This window comes from Felis catus, chromosome A3 (assembly GCF_018350175.1).
Source record: "Felis catus isolate Fca126 chromosome A3, F.catus_Fca126_mat1.0, whole genome shotgun sequence".
Taxonomy (NCBI): domain Eukaryota; kingdom Metazoa; phylum Chordata; class Mammalia; order Carnivora; family Felidae; genus Felis; species Felis catus.
In genome coordinates this window covers 113,578,071-113,590,983 of record NC_058370.1, presented here as the reverse complement: position 1 = coordinate 113,590,983, position 12,913 = coordinate 113,578,071, and the positions used below count along the sequence as shown (strand labels likewise).

Below are 12,913 nucleotides of genomic sequence, written 5' to 3'. Positions count from 1 at the left end.
AGCAAAGACAGATCATCTAGGAGAAAGGTATAGAAGAAAAGAAAAAGTAATGGAGCCTGGAATCTTGGAGAATGGCCCTATTGAAGGATGAAGAGATGATGAGCCCACAAAGGAGGCAAAGGATGTACCTCCATTCATTTCATTTCTTTCATTCATTCCTTTGGTCAGCAAATATTTTTTGGGCACCTACCATGGGCAGGTCCTGGGCAGGAAACAAATCCTGCCTTCCAGAGCTTATGGTAAGGGAGGTGCTCAGAAAAGCGCAGCACTCTGTAGAGGCTCAGAGAGTAGAGAAGTGAGAAGCGCAGGGTCTGACAGTGTTGATGACACTGGTGGCTAAGAGGTGGCGTGGAAGAGACGGAAAGGGGACAGTTGGCAGAGGAGAGAGGGACGCACAAAGGCCAACCCTGCATTCTTTCTCTGGCCTCACCTCTGAAGCACAGTGAATGCTGGCCTAATCAGGTTTACCTCCGTAGCCATAGCAACCTCTGGGTGTGGTTTTGTTGCACATTCTTGAAACTTGAAGTGAGGAAGTGACTTTATATCAAGTTACGTACAAATTAGAAATACAGCAATTTCCCTGTCTCTTAAAATGTCCTCTTAAAGGCTTGGGGTGTTTTCTCTTTGCAGGACTCATTTTTCCCATACTTTTTCATTCACAAGGATTCTGAACCATTATGTATATAAGCTAACAAAGTGTTAAAGATGTAAAATAAAATTATTCTGTTCTCTGATTATAAAAGTGCTCATTGTAAAAATCTTCAGAAATAGAGTATAAAGTAGAAGGTCCAAATTATTCATATCCCATCACTCTTAATATTCTGGTTTTCCCCCCATTCCTGTTTCTAGATGCATTTTACAAATTCGAACACATGTGTTTGTGGTCATTTTGTATTTAGAGTTTTGAATGTTATTTCATTCACTAACTATAGCATGGGTATTTCCAAATGCCACTAAAATAGTTATAAAAACATTTTATTCTACATGTGCTTCATTCTTTAACCATTCCTATGTTATTCATTGAGATTCCTCCTAATCTTTCTCAATTTGATGGCACAACCCTCTACCTTCATACATAGATTTTTGACTCTGATTTTGAAAGCCATTCTCACTTCTAAATGATTTATTAGGTAATTTTTCCTAGCATCCTTATATTTAAATGAATAATCTCTCACAAATTTCAGAGTTGTGAGTACAATGAAAAATGACTATATACCATCCTTTGTCTCATTATCTGATTATTCTGTAAACTTCATTTTTAAGTCCAGAAATCTGACCCAAACTGGAGTAGTGATAAATTGCATTTATTTTAAAATCAATTTATTAAAAAAATCTTTTTTAATATTTATTTATTTTTGAGAGAGAGAGACACACACACAGAGTGTGAGCAGGGGAGGGGCAGAGAGAGAGGGAGACACAGAATTGGAAGCAGGCTCCAGGCTCTGAGCTGTCAGCACAGAGCCTGACGTGGGGCTTGAACTCACGAACCATGAGATCACGACCTGAGCCAAAGTTGGACACAACCGACCAAGCCACCCAGGCTCCCCAAAATCAATTTATTTTTTAATTGAAGTCTAGTTGACAGATTGCATTTCTTTCTGACTCACTACTACCAGTAGTGAAACTACCTCAGGTTTCCACCAATACTTGCTTGAATTCCACAGGGATAGTACTGGTTAAACTATTTTTCCATATTTTTAGGTTTGTCAGAGAATATTAATTTTGAATCTAGTTTTTTCTCATTTCTCTCTTCACCTTTAATTTCTTTTCTTTGTTTTATTTTAACATCACTTTCTATGAGGATTCAAAGGTTACTCCAGAAGGCAAATAGAAAGTCATCTTTGTTTGCTGGAAAAATTCATTTGCCATATAGGGCTTTTTCAATTATTTGACTTTCAAACGTTGGTTGTACTTATGTTTTAAGTGTTTCTTGTAAGAAGAATATAGCTGGATTTTTAAAAAATGAACTTTTAACTGTGAAGTTTAATTCATCAGTATATTCATTAATGATCATTGATGCATTTGAGTTTATTTTTACCACCTTTTTCATGCTTTCTACTTGTCTTCGGAAGTTCTCATTCCATTTTTTTTCCTCCTCTCCTAGTTGGGAGCTTATAGAGTCCGTTTTTTATTTTTAACGGCTAGGGTTGTTATATTTACCCTTGTCCTAAAACTTAGTGTTTTAACCCTTTCCAGTTTATAGGCTATCATTGTCCAGTATTTTATTTCTGTTAAAAATGTTTTGCAAAATGTATCATGCATAGAGTGTATGTGCACACGTGCGCGCGCGTGCGCGCGCGCGCGCGCGCGCACGCACACACACACACTCTTGAACACTTATGTATCTACTATTTTAAGAAACAGAGTATTACTTCTATTTTAGAAGCCCATGTGCCACCCCCTCCCTCAATATTTTTAATTTCAACAATCAGGTGTTACCATTAGTGTTGATGTTTATTTGTATGTATCCACCTGATCCCCATTTTCTTGGTCACTTGGTTGCCATCCGTCTTACGTCGAGTATCTATCTATCCCCCTTCTGCACTAAGGATCTGTTGATAGTAAATTAGCTTTTGTTTGTCTAAACCCATCTCTGTTTTGTCCTCCTTCTTGAAACATAAATTTTGCTGGATATACGATCATAGATTGACAGTTATTTTTCAGCACCTTGAAGACATTATCTTATAGTATTTTGGTGTCTCTTGTTGTTGGTGAAAAATCAGATATCAAGCAGGTTAAGCTCTCTTGTTGTTTGGGCTCTTTTTAAATTTTTTTTTTTTTCAACGTTTATTTATTTCTGGGACAGAGAGAGACAGAGCATGAACGGGGGAGGGGCAGAGAGAGAGGGAGACACAGCATGGGAAACAGGCTCCAGGCTCTGAGCCATCAGCTCAGAGCCCGACGCGGGGCTCGAACTCACGGACCGCGAGATCGTGACCTGGCTGAAGTCGGACGCCCAACCGACTGCGCCACCCAGGCGCCCCATGTTTGGGCTCTTTTTAAACTAGTCAATTTGTTTTTAATATTCTTCAGTTGCACCAGGATGACTCTGGCTATAATTTTTTTTGGAATATTTTGTATGTCCTAACTTTAGGGGTCCATGAAAATTCTTGAATATTGTCTCTCTCCCATTTTTCCCTACTCACTCAGACTTCCACATTTATTAATCTTTTTAAACAATTTCCTCCTCTTTGTCTCTCTGTGCTATATCTTAAGTAATTTTGTCATGTCCAGCTTTCAGCTTAATAATTATGTTTTTTCAGTTGTTCTAATCTGTTGGTTAACTCATATATTGAATCTTAAAAATTCAACCACACCTTCTACTTCCAGAAGTTAAGAATCTGCCTTGACACTCATGATAATGTTTTATTTTTTGCTCGTATATTAAATTAAAAAATTTTAGAAAACATAGTTATTTTATAAACTATGACCTGCTGGCCAAATCTGTCACATTCACTATCTTTGTAAATAAAGGTTTATTAGAACACAGCTAAGCCCATTAGTTTACATAACACCTGTGTCTGCTTTCACTCTAAAAAGCAAAGTTGAGTCCTTTTTTATTTTTCATTTTGTGTTTGCTTTTGTTTTTGTTTTTAAGTTGAGTCTTTTTGATGCAGATGGTATAGCTTGCAAAACTTAAAATATATACTACCTGGCCCTTTGGGGAAAACGTTGGCTAGGTCCCACTACACGTGATAATTCACCCTAAAGACCTTGGGTATCTGATTCTGCTGCTTTATGTTTCTGCTAACTCTGTCTCATGATGTCTTGCTCTGTGAGTAGTCTTGTGATTTTTTACTGGGAGCTCATTTTTGTTGGGGCATTATCTGTGAGAATTTTATGAGACTTAACTTGAGAGAATATTTCTTCTATTTGTGTTTAGTTTGCCAAGTGCCTGGGAACTACTAATCCAGGACTATTTTAATTAGCTTCTTTGGCCTAAAATAGTTTCGGAATAGGCAGGTAGTGTGAATTTGAACCACAGGTTGAGGCCTGGTTTGTGGTTATTATCTTTGGGAGTTGGGGGACTGAGGTGGGGGGGAGATGACTTTTTTTCTTTCAACTAAAATCAAAGCTGAGACACAAAGCTTTTCTTTGCTGTACCCCTTTGCAAGGCAAATACTTTCTAGACTGCTCTCTCACTGGAAATGGGGGCTTTTGGGGGATTTATTCCACAGTCTTTATGCTGACACTCTACTGCCTTGTTGTATCTCTGTCCCCCACCCCCACCCCAGAAGGCAAAGGATCTCAGGGGTCTTGAGGCCTTAAGGCCTGCTTGAGTGAGCATACCAGCTCACTGTGGATTCTGGCTTCTACTTCATTTTTTGCCTCTGAGGATATACCTTAATTTCTTGCCAAGTCAGCTATTCATGTTATCCAACATTTTATAGGTGTTTTTCAGGGAAGGATTTTTAGGATACAGAGTCTGTCATGTTGCTAGAAATAAATGTCATGAAAGTTTTAAATTAAAAAATGTCCAGTTAGGATAATGGAAACGGGGAGGTTTTATAACACCTGTACAGATTCCAAGCCTACCTAGGGTTTACTTATATCTGTGATATGCACGGTGTCTCTGGAGTCAGAAAACCAGGCTTTGTGTAGAGTGGCGGGGGAGGGGGGGGGACAATACTTTTTCTGTAAAGTTATTTGAAGGCTATACTCAACTACTCAACCCTGCCACAGTATCAGGAAAGCAGCCCTAATTACATACTATGTAATGAATGGGCATGGCTGTGTTCCAATAATACTTTATTAGAAAGATGGGCAGTGAGCTGGAAGCTAATGAACCTCTATAAGCATCAGTTTCCTCATCTCTAGAAATAAATATAATAATACTACTGTGTTGTACATAGATTGTGAACATTATGTTAGTGAATTCATGTAAATGCTAGTGTTAGCTGAGATGATGATGTTGGCAAGATAATGATGATTTCAAACCAGTTCCCTGAATTCTCAAGATTATAAGGGCATCTTCACTTCAAAACATTCAACTCAGATTTGAGTCTTACTTACACTGTGTTTCCATTACAGGTTGATAGGGGATTTTGTTCACTGTTGTCCTGCCAGGGATCCAGACTGATGGAGCTGCCACCATCTTGAAACTGCTGGTCACTATAGAGACAAGGGGCTCTGGAGGGTCTTGCAGCAATAATTAAATGCTTGGTCTGCAAGTGACTGTCATTTCTATCCATATTTCATGGTCAGAATTGGTCACATCTTCCCCTCCCTCCCGTGTCCCCCTAGTGGCTCGGCATGCTGTCACAGACAGGTATCACCTATTGAACCCTCCAGGAAACCTGAGCTGCAGAGCTGCCTTACCCAAGGCTTACCCCCTTGCTAGGGCAGCCTACATGCAGGGACTGTTCCAGGTAAGGTTACAAGGCCCAGCTACTTTAACCCAATGTAGGGCAATTCCAACAGCCATTTTAGCCCCAGAGATCCCTATGGATTTAGCTCAGCCTGCTGGGCAACTTGACTTCTGTCTCTGCCCAGTCTTGCTTCCTTCCCTCCTCTCCATGGGTGTTGCTCCCAAGGACACTCCTGAATAAATCCCTTGTACATGAAACTCCATCTCAGGGTTCTCAGAGAATCCAACCCATGACACCCACCATATGCCCAAGAGGGGAGGGCTGGAAATATCTCCTGGGGAGCTCTGAGGACTATACCACTCACTAAAGTGAGCAAAGTCAGCACATACAGCTGGGAGAGTCTAAAATCTGAGCATTGATAATAGCTAATGTTTACTGACCATTGACCTGCCATATTATGTACTAAAAAATGTTACTTGGATTAGCTCATTAATCTTCACAACACCCTATGCATTGGGTGGATTAGATCAGGAGATGGCAAACTTTGGCCACAGATCAAATCGGCCCCTGCCCATTCCTTTATGTAATGTCTTGCATGCCGTAATAGCAAAGTTGAGTCGTTGCCATGGAGACTGTATGGCCTGCAGTGTTGAAAATATTTAATATCTGGCCCTTTTGAGAAAAAGCTTGCTGAACTCTATATAGGAATTGTTTCCATTTTATAGATAAGAAAACAGAAGCGTAGGCGTGTATATGATTTCTTTATCACGGAATGCCATTTTTTTAGTTACAGAAGCAACCGGCTACAGAAAGACCCCCTCCTGTGATGGCAGGTGCAGAACCCTCTTACGCCATTTATGGGCCTTTGTAAGTGCTCAGTGAATGAATATGAATGATTCTCTTCCCTTTACTTCCTTCCACCACCCACCTTTGTAAATTGAGGTCTCCTTTTCCATCTCTGTTTTTGATCTTCTCCTGGACTGATTGTGTCCTCTTCAGGCAAGTGCCCCTGAAATAGTAACCCTGTGACCTCTCTCTACCAGGTGAAGAGCACAAGGGACTCATCAGGTTTTGGTACCTGTGACTCTACAACCCCTGGAGAAAGCTCCACTGTTCCAGAATGCCTTCCTTCTACTGGAAAGAGGGCAGTAAATGTGTAGAGGCTGAGCGGACTGCCAGGACTCACTTCATGATCATGTGTGCTGAACCATAAAGTGATAAAATAAAGCGGCAGCCTTGATGGCCTTAGAATCTAAGGCTGAAATTATCTATTTCCAACTGCCTCCAGCTGAGAAGCGGTTCCCAGGACAGCACTGGGTAAACTCAAAAACATTCCCTCATAAAAGTGATTGTTCAAGGGGGATGCAAGGGTTTAGTTCCTTAATGCCCAGTCAGCTGCTTCCCACATTCACCCAGAACAAGGGGCTCAGCCTCCAAATTCGTTCCCATACTTACAGGCAGAACTAAAAACTGAGCTCAGGTTGTTTGGCACCAAAGTTTGTCCTCTTAACCATACATTCTATTCCCTCCTGGCATGCAAATATCCAGGATTATGTATCTACATTCTACAGCTGCTGTTCTGTGTGCTCGGATAGATTTTCTGCTAACGATTTTCTAGCATTTAGCTGCAGAAGGACTGTAGGAAGAGATTCCACCTATCCATCTCTTTATCCCATGCCCTCTAAAGAATTTCCCCAACTTTTAGAGAGAGAGAGAGAGTCCTGAATCTAGTGAGGAATATTAGATCCCTAAGCAGAAATTTCTGAAACCCGTTTCCCATTTTTGTTATCTAAAAAAAAAAAAGTTCATTATCAAAAATGTCTAGTGAATGAATGAGTAAATGTCAATGACTGACTGAATGAATCAATCTCCAGGTCCTTGACAACTTAAGGATCTTGGACAAGGTCTGTGCTCATGATGAAAAAAAAAAAAGACAGTTTTGTTATTATGGACCACCCCCTGCAATTAGGTGTCCCAAGAGATGGCCATTTACTGAACAAACGCTTCTATAAGCATTTACTATGACTCGAACAGCGTGTTGGGCGTTGGAGATGTGACACACAAGGTCTCTGCCTTCAACACAGACTTCTGGAGATAAGGTGGAGGCATGAAAGTCAGGGTGGGCATTGGCCAGTAACTTGCATGCAGGAAGAAAACGGGGGTGGGGTTGGCGGGGCGGTGATGTAAAGACTGAAGATGCTCTTTCTAGTCAGCGAAATGAAGTTTCACATCCAGGTAGTGGGTTGGAAAGGGTTAAGAGGAAAGTTCTGGCGCAGCTGGCAGATGTAACCTGATCCCTCTCAGCAGTAGCCTGGGCTTTAAAACCTGGAAACCTGGAGGAATCACAGACACTGGGCTGGTTTTACTGGTCTCCCCTCACTGTTTAGAAAGCCAGGCCTTTCCTTGCAGAGCTGGTGTTTCTCTGGTGGTGTGAGTTACTCCTGGGTGTTGCTCAGTGCATCCATGTTCTGTGGCTTTTTACTAGTTGCAATTCTCAGGGTATGTCCGGGTCTCCAGTAATAGGGTAAGTCGAGAGGGCAACAAAAGAGAGATGTTATAAAATCACTGACTGTTTTAATGACATAACCCTGGCAACCTAACAGTTTTCAGACACAAATAGGACAAAATTCTTTCTACAGAGCTTTCCAAACCATTAATTCAGAGGTAGGAAACTTTCTCTTTCTATAGAGGGCCAGTGCGTGATTCAGTTAGAGCAACTTAATTTACGTTGGGGGAAAATTTGGGCAAACCCCACTGCTCAGCAGAACCCTGCCTGCAAACATCTAAAGGCAAGTCCCTACATCAGAACCAAACCTCGACAATTATTAACCACGACCTGCCTTAGTTCTGGTTTATTTTACTAGGACCAAGAATCGAAACAAGCTTCCCCCGCAGGAAATGTTCTATGTCTATTACAAAGCATGTGTTACGTGTTTAATACCTGGGGTGTTTAATACCTGGGAATGGATGCTAGATGCTCCAAGGGTTAGGAGAGAGAAAAAACTGAGGATTAAGGTGGTTCCAGGAGCTTCATGAAAATAAAGGGTCTTCAGTTCTATTTTGAAGGAGGAGAAGGACTTGGTTGAGGTCATGAGAGTGTTTCAGGAGCAGGGGCAGGAGTGTCCTGTTTCTGCGGACTAGCAGCTGACCAGAGGTTTTTTTCTTTTTTCTTTTCAAAGAAAAGAAGAAAACTATGTAGATAAATGTAGTTGGAACGGAGAGTTCATTTGGGGGAGTAGCCCAAGATGAGGTTGAAAAAGTGAAGAGGGAGATGCCTGGGTGGCTCTGTCAGTTAAGCATCCACCTCTTGGTTTCTGCTCAGGTTATGATATCAGAGTTCTGTGAGTTTGAGCCCCGTGTCGGGTTCTGTGCTGACAGCTCAGAGCCTGGAGCCTGCTTTAGGTTCTGTGTCTTCCTTTCTTTCTGCCCCTCCCCAGCTCATGCTCTGTCTCTTTCTCTCCTTCAAAAAATAAGTAAACATTAAAAAAAAAGAAAAGAAAAAGTGAGACGGAGGCAATCTATGAAGGACCTTGCGTCTTCGAAAACAGAAAGGCTGGCTAGGAATTGGTATGAAGAGGTAGTTTAGTACATTTTCTTCTTTTTCCTAGGTTGCTTTATTCACTATATGATCATCAATTTGATGGGACGCAGAGAGAATATTATGAAAAAAAAGTTAGGATAAAGTGTTAAATCCAGCATCAGGTTCTAGTGCCACTGGGTGAAAATTCTAAGTAGACAAGAGAAATAACAATTACGAATGTCCCGAAATTTAAATTCCAGCAACTCAACAACCTGGGAAGCTTTGAAGCTGATGTAAAGCAGGAAGGTTCCCTTTAAAATTGGATCACGATTTAGAAGTAGTTGTATCTGAGTGGAGAGAATATTACTCTGTTTGCTCACCTGGCACTCTACCAACCTTGCAGGTGTCTGGGCATCTTGGAATGTAAATTTAAGCAGGGAAACTAGGAAAGTTTCCATTGACTGAATGGAAGGTCAAAGGAGTGTTGCAATGCAAGTAATTGGGGACCTATTTGTGATCAAAAGGCAAGTGTTTCATAGACTGCTTTGTAGAGGGTGCCCCTCAGTTTAGCGCGCATCCAATGTTTTCCAACATGCAAACTCCTTGAGACCAAGGGTGTAATTCCTTTGTGCTCTCCTGAATGTTGACCTGCCAGTGAGGTTTGGATAGTGTGAATGACAAGTGTCAATACAATTGTATTGATACTATTTAATTATCATGTAGTTGCATGTTTTATATTCCAAAGTTCTGAATAAATGGGTATGAAAAACTTCAGTGAAAGCTAAATTTATAAGCAGGTTTTAGTTAGCTGTAGGGAGGCATTTCGTTGTCTTCTGAAGCCGCTATCGTATGATACTCATCCTTAATTATATACTAAGGCAAGTGAGAAGGGGACCAGAATAATTAGGGAACTTTAATGCACACAAAACTACACCTTCGGTGAGTTTGGTTTTGTTGATTGGCTCTTCTCAATTTGTAGGAAGGCAGCCCATACCCTTGACCTTTTTTCCTTTACTGGGTCTCACTTCTCACTCTGACAGTCCTTTTTCAATACTCACCATACATGTACTTATCTGTCTCAGGACTGTTGACCCCATTAGACTGCGTGCTCCATGTGGACAGGGTCTGGGTTGCCAGGGCCAGGCACAAAGGCACTCACTGGCCCAGGGGCATCTCTGGGCTGTATGTAATCCAACCAGGCATCATTTTAATGTCTCCCCTCGAAACAAGTCTGCTTTGATTTTGTTTTAAGGGTCCACATAGGCTAGCTGAAGGCCCCAAGGTTGTTCAGTGAGCGTTTATTGAATGACAGCTAAAGATGCTTACATTTCAAACCTGAAGCTTTAAAGCGAAACGCAGGGAGAAACCTTGGTTCCACTTGTTGCTCAGTTACCGGGGCGGCTCATCTTTCTCGGCAAATCCAACTCCATGCTGGCAGACACACTGACATCTTCATCAGATGAAACTTTGCTGTAATTCTTCATTTGGAAAGCTTCATGGGCCTTTTCCTGGAAGCGGAGTGAAATGTGGAGGAGGTCACACGTTTGTAATGTCCCTCAACCACTGCTTTCTGATGAAATGGTTGAAAGAACAAGGGAGACTGCAATTGCGGGGATCTTAGCTGGAGCTGTGGTCTTTGGCCACCTGCTGGGTGGGAGGAAATGGGGCTTCTGGGACCCTCCCGCCTCAAGTGAGGGGTGGGGCAGTCGACCAGTCACACCTGCTAGCACCTTCTAAGGTCTCAGGTTTAATTCTAGCTCAAACCTGGACAAGCTGATGTTCCGGTCAGAACTGGCAGATGTTTGTCTGCCAGAATCCTAGTGGGCAGCCTGAGAAAATTAGCTTACAGGTTCCGGGTAGAATTCTTTGCCACCTTCACTTCATTTTCCCCTACTCCCCTTACTCTTGTGTGTTCCCTTCTCTACTCATTGATTCCTCCACCGTGGCCTGTTCCCCATTCCGTCTGCACCCTTCCTTTCCTCTGCCCAACTTTGCTGTCCCTCCTCCACTGTGTCCCCACTTTCTGTCTTCATGCTCTTTCTCTCCTGTTTTCTCAGCTCCCTTACTTCTCTGGTCCTCAGTCTGTTTCTCCAGCTCTCTTTCTTTCTCTTCCTTTTACCTGCTACCCACTGCCTTGCTGTTGCTCTCTTCCTTTTTCTCTAAGAATTTGTCCATGAAACGAGAGGAAAGGGGCTCCATGAAGTCTTTGGCTAGAAGGAAACATGGGTGGAAGCAGCTCTGATCACAGGCAGCCACTAAATTTGATTTGTAGTTGATCTTAAATGATTTTCAATTATGCAACTCATAAAGTGTGAGGATAAGGGAACCTGGCTGCATTTGGAGTTTGACTAATGGTTTCAAAGTGCTTTAAAGAGTTTGGCATTTGCCAGCCTTCCTTTCTTCCCCTAATCCTCAAACCCATGAGCTTTTATGGGAAACATAATCCTCTTTTCTGATTCATTTACACTTAGCTCATCTGAGTATTGTTTTGTAAAAACCATCTAAAGTCCAAGAAGTTTTATGAGATCTTTAAAGACTTTTTTTTTTTTTTTTTGAACCAGGAAGTTTCGTACTGCCAATATAAATGGACCTTGAAACGTAGGGGGCGTGGGTCCAGAAACCATGGCATTAAACTGGGTCTAGAATTGGCAAAGGCTGGTCCCCATGCCTGACAGGAACTGGGCTTTCACTTTCAGAATAATACTGACTTGAATGTTAAGATGAGTAACCATCTCAGGGTGCATAGCACTTTTCTCAATGATCATCTTGCTAGTTATGCAGATCGCAAGAGACTGATGTGCAAAACTGAGACTTTGCTAGTATTTGCTAGTATTTCCTGAGGCCACTTATGTGTATATCACTTCATTAATGGTTGTGAATGCAGACATGTATACTCACACGTGTGTGGGTCCTTTAGGGATGAGACAGACAATCATGCGAGATTCTTTCTGTGGTTACATTTCAGAGTTGATCTCACTATGAGATATCCAAATCTGTCATAAAGCCGTTTGTAATCCAGCTGAAGAGTGGTTGAGATACCCACTTTTCATTGCTTTGGGTAAAGAGAAAGGAAGACCGCATTGTATCTTTTTTTTTTTAAAGTTTATTTATTTACCTCGAGAGAGAGAGAGAGAGAGAGAGAGAGAGAGAGAGGCAGAAAAAGAGGGAGAGAAAATCCCAAGCAGGCTCTGCATTGTCAGCATGGAGCCTGATCTGGGACTTGAACTCATGAACCATGACACTCTGACCTGAGTCGAAATCAAGAGTCGGACACTTAGCAAACGCTTAGCAGGCGCCCCTGCATTGTATCTTCTTGATGGTAGGGACCATTTTTCTGCAGAGCCATAGAGAGTGGTCAAAGTCATTGCTCTCCCCAAATGCAAGGACTTCCGGTTGACCCCAAGGCCCTCAGGAAACAGCTCAGAGGGGTGAAATGACTTGCTCAGGCTCCCACGGGAAGAGAAGCAGGGCAGTGATAGAGCCCAGAGCTCTGGCTCCCTGTCTAGGCTCTGCCCTCTGCAGGCAGCTGCCTCTTACTGACAGAAGCAGGCTCATCCATCTGGGTCCTGTGAGTGCCCCAACAAAACCAGCATACTAAACTCTAGTCCTTTGGGGACACTATCCTTCACTATTTCCTGAGCTTTCGCTGCCTGACATCTCTCCTCTTCTGACCCGCTTCTTCAGAACAGAGTTAGTGCTTTTAGATGCCTCTTTCCCCCTCCATCCATTTCCACTGCTGCTACATAATCCCTACTGGAGGGGTAAAATCTCTCCCGGCTGATTTGAATTGAAGGTAGGCAAGATTTCCCCTACACATTGTGAATTTTCCATGAGTTGACAAAGAATTATGGATTGCACTGTGACACTGGCCTCATACAAATCAGATCCTGCCCTGTGAGGGTTTTATTACTATCTCCAAGTGTTGCTTAATTCAGTTGTTACTTATCTTTTTTTTTTTTTTTTAAGGTTTCATTTATTTATATCTTGTCTCCCTAACCAGATAGGAAATTCCTCTAAGACAAAGGGGTTGTATCTTGGAACACTGTGTGTGTGCAGAGGGTCCGCCTCTGTGCTGGCCTGGGTA

The 12,913-nt window shown here is 42.1% G+C and overlaps 1 long non-coding RNA gene across 4 annotated transcripts in view; it reads left to right on the top strand.

Annotated features, from left to right (window-relative positions):
- LOC123384559 overlaps positions 1-12,913 on the top strand; it is a 37,312-nt gene that overhangs the window by 22,821 nt on the left and 1,578 nt on the right. For 3 of the 4 annotated variants that reach the window (XR_006595836.1, XR_006595837.1, XR_006595835.1), the window contains exons 2-4: positions 5,032-5,369; positions 6,097-6,176; positions 6,353-6,626. This is a non-coding gene — a long non-coding RNA (uncharacterized LOC123384559). The remainder of the gene's footprint in view (positions 1-5,031; positions 5,370-6,096; positions 6,177-6,352; positions 6,627-12,913) is intronic. The other variant, XR_006595838.1, reaches the window with a different exon arrangement.